Source organism: Nycticebus coucang, chromosome 24, assembly GCF_027406575.1.
Source record: "Nycticebus coucang isolate mNycCou1 chromosome 24, mNycCou1.pri, whole genome shotgun sequence".
NCBI lineage: Eukaryota > Metazoa > Chordata > Mammalia > Primates > Lorisidae > Nycticebus > Nycticebus coucang.
This window is the reverse complement of record NC_069803.1, coordinates 31034221-31042533: the sequence shown is the minus strand read 5'-3', so window position 1 is coordinate 31042533 and position 8313 is coordinate 31034221.

The following is an 8313-nucleotide window of genomic DNA, read 5'->3' as shown; positions in this document are numbered from 1 at the left end:
ATGTAGGGGCTTTGAAATTTATCCTGTAAGCAGATAGGCCCTGTAGAAAAGAGGGAGACATGCTCAAACGTGTATTTTAGAGTGATCATCCTGGCAGAGGTATAGAAGGTACAGTAAAACACAGAGTGCTCAGGAGGGAACCCAGATAGGTCCAGGTGAGAGGTGAGGACCCCAAAGATGGGCAGCAGTGGGAGTAGAGAGAATGCAGCGCTCAGACATGTTGTCAAAGTAGGTGGGCAAGGATGGTGACTAGTTAGAGAGGGAGCCAGTGACTAAGTTAGGGCTACAGAAAGAGGGGCAGGAAGAAAGGAAGAAGAAAATTAGCTCAATTTGGGGCTTCCAGAGTTTGAAGTCTTTCATCCTAGTTTGTCTCCCTTAATCTCTACCTTGTGAGTGAAACCCAGGAAAATGTACAGCACCCCCCTTCAACGCCACGTGTGGACAGAGAGGTAAAGACATGTGAATTGCTGCTTAGCAAAGAGGCCTTGTAGTCTTTTTTTAATTTTCCATTTTTCATTTGGGAATAATTACATTGAATGTTGTTTTAAAAAGTCTTCTGTGTCCCTTTACCTAACAAATGCAATCAGTGTAACCTGGTTTCTTGTTCCCTCAATGAATCCTCAACAATAAAAATAAAACAAAACAAAACAAAAAAGTCTTACGTGTCTTTTACCTACCTTCCCCAAATGTTACCATCTCACAGAACCACAATACAATGATCAGTCATGCTATTACTTAATTGTATGCTTATCAATTATACCACTAATTAATCTGATTAATAATTGTATTCTTAATTGATTATATGATTAATGAGGACACATAATATTAAGTAATCTATAAGCAATCCAGGACTTTAGTTTTTTTTTAAGGTGAGAAATAATTTCAGAATAGTGCCTGACACATAGTAGGTACTCAATGAATATTAGTGACACATAGTAGGCACTCAATGAACATTAGTGACACATAGTAGGTACTCAATGAATATTAGTGACACATAGTAGGCACTCAGTAAACATCAGTGACACACAGTAGGCACTCGATGAATATTAGTGACACATAGTAGGCACTCAGTAAACATCAGTGACACACAGTAGGCACTCGATGAACATTAGTGACACATAGTAGGCACTCAGTAAACATCAGTGACACACAGTAGGCACTCAATGAACATTAGTGACACATAGTAGGCACTCAGTAAACATCAGTGACACACAGTAGGCACTCAATGAACATTAGTGACACATAGTAGGCACTCAGTAAACATCAGTGACACACAGTAGGCACTCAATGAACATTAGTGGCACATAGTAGGTACTCGATGAATATTAGTGACACATAGTAGGCACTCAGTAAACATCAGTGACACACAGTAGGCACTCAATGAACATTAGTGGCACATAGTAGGTACTCAATATTAGTGACACATAGTAGACACTCAGTAAACATCAGTGACACACAGTAGGCACTTGATGAACATTAGTGACACATAGTAGGCACTCAGTAAACATCAGTGACACACAGTAGGCACTCAATGAACATTAGTGGCACATAGTAGGTACTCGATGAATATTAGTGACACATAGTAGGCACTCAGTAAACATCAGTGACACACAGTAGGCACTCAATGAACATTAGTGGCACATAGTAGGTACTCAATATTAGTGACACATAGTAGACACTCAGTAAACATCAGTGACACACAGTAGGCACTTGATGAACATTAGTGACACATAGTAGGCACTCAGTAAACATCAGTGACAGTAGGCACTCAATGAACATTAGTGGCACATAGTAGGTACTCAATGAATATTAGTGACACATAGTAGGCACTCAGTAAACATCAGTGACACACAGTAGGCACTCGATGAACATTAGTGACACATAGTAGTACTCAATAAACAGTGACAATAGTAGGCACTCAATGAACATTAGTAACACATAGTAGGCACTCGATGAATATTAGTGACACATAGGTACTCAATAAACAGTGACACATAGTAGGCACTCAATGAACATCAGTGACACATAGTAGGTACTCAATGAATATTAGTAAAAGAATGAATGAAAAGAAATGTCAGGAGGGGGCAAACTAACATCTGGAGAGTTACTCTATCAGAGCTGAATAAGAATTTTACCTGAGTTATCTCATTTCATCCTCATTACAATCTGTGAGACCAGCAATTAATTCCCTGTGATTTCATGCAAGGAAATTAAAGGTATACTATTTTTGCCCAATATGCTGAATGGAGCCCGTCATGGCAGCTCATGCCCATAAGCCTAGCACTTTGGGTGGTCAAGGTTAGAAGATTACTTGAGGCCAGGAGTTTGAGACCAGCCTGAGCAAAGCGAGACCCCGTCTCTACACAAAATGTAAAACTTAGCCAGGCGTTGTGGCAAGTGCCTGTAGTCCCAGCTACCTGGGAGGCTGAGGCAGGAGGATCACTTGAGCCCAGGAGTTGGAGGTTGCTGTGAGCTATGATGACACCACTGCGCTCTCACCTAGGTGACAGATCAAGACTTTGTCTCAGAAATTTTAAAAAGCTAAATGGATTGCAAAAATAAGAAGGAAAGGAAAAACATCTCAAGGAGTTGAGGGAGGAGCCTCCCACCCTGAGAAGCATGAGGTGGCAGGACTGCTTTCCGCATGGACTCATCCTACCCGGCAGGACAGACAACATACCAGAGAACACCCGGCTTTTCATGCCTGTGATCCTGGCCACCCCACCTCAATCCTTTAAATCCTGAAGCGTCTGCTTCTGACAGCTGCCCACTCTGGAGAGGGACTTTTCAGGGTTAGCAGAACCATGCCAGGGAAACCGCTAAACGCTTGTCTTCAGGCTTACCTGTGTCTTCCCGAGTCCTCACCCCACACACTAAAGCCCACCCAGCTCCAGACCTTCTTCTGCGGCCTCGCCTAGGCCCACCTACTCTCTGTCTGGTGCGCCACGGCCCTGCCTGCTGACTGACTGCAGAGAGACAGTCCAGTGTCTGCAGACTAGACACATCAGACTAACATCTTATTAGCAAAATTGTGATGTGTGATGGTAGCCTACAGAAGCACCCACTGCCTCTATCCAGGCCCTTTCCCAGGCATCCTATCCCTTTAGGAAGCCTCTGGACCCCAAGGAAACCCTCTGAGGACTCCCTTGGGCCACTCTCTGTTCCCCCCACTGTTTCCTTCCACACTTCTCCAGAGGAGGAAAACTTGTCCACGTCCTATTGTGTCCTGCTGGCCCTCCAGTCTTCTGAGAAGTAGAGAAATCAGCCTTAGGCTAAATATTCATGAATATAAACACACGAAGGGTAAGCATAGGGTATTTTACCAATTATGGCTTCCTGGTTAAGGTATCTGAAATCAAAGCAGCAAATCTAATAGTGGAGGTGTATGTGGGGGTAGGAGGCCGGTGGGCCATTTCTTTAGTTACACAGTGATTTTTTTTAACCTCTGTATCACAAGAGGCCTGCCCATTACAAACTTTCATATCAATGACTTAAACGGCATAGAAACCCTGCTGGCCAAATACAGGGGATTCGCTAATTAGGCAAGGTACAGATCAGACTGGTTTCCAAGGGTGAGGTGCAGTTTCATAGAGATGTTAGGTGTATGTGAGTCTTACACTAAAGAAATAAAAACATACTGCAAGTAACATGGAGATCACTTTCTTCAGTGCCACTGGGCCGGAGAAGGCGGATAAGGGTGCAGAGGCGAGGCTGAGCACATGGTGCTATGGGGAAAGTAGGACTCGATATTTGTAACTGGATGTCCTGGAAAAGTAGGGAGGCTTCTAACACAGGCCACACGGGCATCAGAGTCTGAGGCCACAGACGTGCCCTTCTCAAAAAAACATTCCCTGAAAGCCCATCTTTTTTTTGGTACTTTTCTGGGATCCATCACTTCGCTCATTCTTCATCTTGACTTTTTTAGCCCCGAATCCTACTTGGTTCCTCTATAAATGTGTGGAGAATAAAAGTACTATCTTAAGCCTGCCCCTGACTGGCTGAACACATGCCTCTTGGCCAAGGATACCCCAGAAAAACATTAAAAATCAAGTTTCTTCGCCAGGATTAGATAGGAGAACTATCGTGATTTTAATCTTCAAAAATTATTAAGAATGTCATGATGACAGCAGCCCCTTCTCAGGGCAGAGCCCCACATGCCCACACGCACCACAGGTCACACGCCCTTGACACTGGTCCTGCCTACGGCCCTGCAACCCCACATTGTGTGGTGAAGACAGTCTGAGATTTACAAACCCTCTTCTGCCTCTGACCACCAGCCTAAACATGAAAGGTCTTCAATATAAGCCTAAATAATAAAGGCCAACAGACCCTGATGAATGACATCATTCAATCTGCTCTTCCCCTACATAAAGACAGAAACACAAAAATCTGAGCAAGAATAGCACTGTCCTTCATGGGGAGAGTGTTCGGTACAACCGTTAGGCATCTGCTCAGCCTGTTTCCTGAAACTGGGACACATGTTGCTTTGGATGGTGGAATTTAAATGGGAAGGAACAGATGCTGTCAGCTCAGGTATGCTAATTAATGTTATCTTAAAATGCAATGAAGACTTACCAACTTCTAAAACAGAAGCTGCCTTGCAATTACCAACAAGAGCATGAAAACAAAGAGACGATGTTTGGAGTTCTGCCCTGGCACAAGTGCACTCTAGTGACAAGAAGTGAAAACCAGGGAAATGGATCTGATCTCTCCCCACCACAGTCAAGCCAGGGAGCTTGGAAAGCAGTTAAGGTAGCTTAGCAAAGCAACCTGAGAGGAAAGGGTGCAGCTTTGGTTAGCAAAGTGAGCAGCCAAGGAGGATGGTTTGAAGTTTCTTTAGTATAAGGACAACTTGCAATTTAATTCAGATCTTTACTTAGGATTTGGGAGGAACTGGACAGAGAAACAAAGCTCCGGAGGGAAGGAGCTGACGAGGAGACATTACCTTGTGTGTGGGAAGCTGTTTGTAAACAGGGCTGAAAATGATCCATGATGGGTCAAAAGTTGAACGTGAATAGGACACCGTATTGAAAAGCTAGCTTTGTTCTGATAGAAAAAATACAGAGTTTAAAAGGAAGGGACTTAAGGAATTCCCTGATAATATTCACCATTTTTTTGTTTTTTTTGTAGAGACAGAGTCTCACTTTATGGCCCTCGGTAGAGTGCCATGGCATCACACAGCTCACAGCAACCTCCAACTCCTGGGCTTAAGTGATTCTCTTGCCTCAGCCTCCCAAGTAGCTGGGACTACAGGCACCCGCCACAACGCCCAGCTATTTTTTGGTTGCAGTTCAGCCGGGGCCGGGTTTGAACCCGCCACCCTCGGTATATGGGGCCAGCGCCTTACCAACTGAGCCGCAGGCGCTGCCCAATATTCACCATTAATGAATGCTCTGCTGGAGTCTCGGATTCTAAACACCAGAAGGCTGAAGCTTGGGAATAGAGATCTTATCAAAAAAGACAGAAAGGAAGCTGGTTCATTTACCTTGAGGGGAAAGAAAATGGAGGCATTTGTTAAAGGATGTAGATTTTTATCACCACATCCTTGCTCTGTGAAAGATCTCTCACCCCAGCCCCTGTCCCCACCACATCCTCACCTGAGTAGACCCCAGACTCAACTTGCTCCAGGTACTTCGCCATTACCCGGGGCTAGATTGCTCAATTACCTCTCTGTCTGTTAAAAATCCTTCCCGCCTGCAAAGTTTATCCACCTGTTATAATCTCTCTCCTTGATTAGCAATCACAGACCCACACAAAAAAATATCTCAAGAAGTGGAGGAAGGAGAAAAAGTAATCCAGCAGCTTCCCACCCAGTGGGTACATCGCATGGATATACAGCACACTCGCTGGGTGTAGGACACAGCTACCACTCTGTCTTCAACCTTTCATGTATAAAGTATATGACCTAATGATTTATACCCTCACATTAATCTAAAATTTAAAAAAAAAATTTTAATTCTCTCCTCCCACCCTCCAATCTCCCCTCGAGGATGTGAGCTTCAATAGGGTGTAGAACTTCCATGCTCTGTTCATCCTTTCACCCCAGCTGTCAAATATTTGTAGCATGAATTCATTTTCAAAGCAATTATTGATAATCTGTTATGGATAGAGAAATATAACAAGCAGGGTCCAGGAAACTAGACACGGACAAACAACTCACATTCCAAAAAGGAGGAAAGAATTAATTTTCTATATTACAAATTACTAGGTTGACTTCAGATCCCTCAAAATATTAAAGGATTTTTGAAAACATATAGAAGAATAAGATGATAGTTTGGGATTAGATTCATGGATGACAGATCATGTCTGAATCGTGTTATTATCATTTTTTGGCCAGGGTTACTAGATTAACAGATACAGTGGAGATGGTATAACATGAAGTATATAAACTTCTCTGTCTCATTCTCTACACTAGTAGCTCCTATGATGTTGAGTCTAGCAAAACATTTGACTATGCCTCTAATGAGCTGACAGTGATAAAAATAAAAACAATAGCTAGGTGAGGCAGTTTGGACTGTAATCCCAGCTAATCTGGGGGCTTGCTTCTTTCCCTGGCACCCACTCTTGGCTGCACTGCCTTTGCCTCTCCAAAAGTGCCTCTTTCATGGAATCCCTTTTGAGAAGACCCAGACCAGCTTCCTTCTACCTGCTGACCCTGGGGAACTGCTGCACTGTCAGGGAAATCCAAACTCTCTTCCAATGCAGCCTCCTCATGAGAGCTCAGGAGGGGATGGCTGCAGAGATGATTCCCTCAGACTTCAGGAGGATGAACTGGATGCTCTCAGAATCTCTTCTTACTTGGTTTGAAATGCCATCATACAACACTCCAATAACCTCCAAAGAAAGAGGGTTCACAGGGCTGGTAGAGAGAGCTAGGTGATGAGCGATGCTGATGAGATGGGTTTTACGGTCTCCTTAATATGTACATGTAGGCGGCAAAGCACCCAGGTCCAAAATGGGAGGTCCCTAGCACCCAGCTACTGTTCTCTGCATTCTGGGCCTGCTATAGTTTGGACATCTGGCCCTTCCAAATCTCACATTGAAGTCTGATGCCAGGTGTTGGAGGTGGGGCTTGGTGGGAGGTGTTTGGGTGGAGGGATGCACAGATGGTTTGCAGCCATCCTCCCAGTCACAAGTGAGTTCTGGCTCTATTTGCTCCCAGGAGAACAGGTTGTTGAAAGGAACCTGGCATCTCCTTCCTCTCTTACTACCTGATCTCTGCACATGACAGCTGCCCCTCTGACATGAGTGGAAGCAGCCTGAGGCCCTCACCAGAAGCAGAAGCTGCCATGCTCCTCGTACAGCTACAGAACTGAGAACCAAATAAGCCTTTTCTCTTCATGAACTCCCAGCCTCTGACATCCCTTTACAGCAACACTGATGGTCTAGAACAGGGCCTTTGTAGAATTCTGGGAAAGAGATACAGAAGTTACAGGGAGGTGGCCTCCCAGCCAGTAAGTGGTTACATTCCTAAGAAAACAGATCCATATTCTAAATCTGTAGGCTACCGTAAGTCTCTAAAATGAGTGCTCTAGCAGAGGTTGAAAACAGAATTTCTGGGCAGAATAGGAGGCGCCCACCGTCATCACTGTCACTCTGAAATCCTACTGTTTCTATAACTATGTCCATCCCTACACTTAACAAACATGTTCATTTTAAAAGAAAGTAATCCCAGGCGGTGCCTGTGGCTCAAAGGAGTAGGGTGCTGGCCCCATATGCTGGAGGTGGTGGGTTCAAACCCAGCCCCAGCCAAAAACTGAAAAAAAAAAAAAAAAAAAAAAAAAAGTAATGCCAAGAGGCCATGGCAGTGAGCTTCTGATAATGCAGTACAAATGGTATTCAGAACAGGAGGGGCACTGATAGGAAGGAAAACTCTTGAAAGGGTGAAGAGTATAATTAGGGAAGATATCTCTGCCACTATGTTACTTATCCCCTCCTTTTAAAGAATGCCATGTCTGATGTTCCATTATGCAGTGAGAGGCTCAAGGGTACGTCTCATCTATAACTGTATCCCAAGGCTTGGCACAGCACCTGGTGCGGCAGAGGTGTGCATGAACATCTGTTGAGTGAATGAATGAATGAAGGAATGAAGATCTAAGGAGGGATTGAAGCAGGTATGCAAATAACCGTGTTTGGTTAGGCCAAGAAAACATGACGATGTGTTACTCTATGACAGGGACTGATGGGTGAAGATGTGTTTGTAGGAACTTGGGGTGGGGGAGGATTACCAAGAGGTCATGAAACAGAAGGCGGACTAAGAATGAGGGGGCTGTGTAAGAAAAACGGAGAGAATGAGGAACAGTTGGGTAAAGC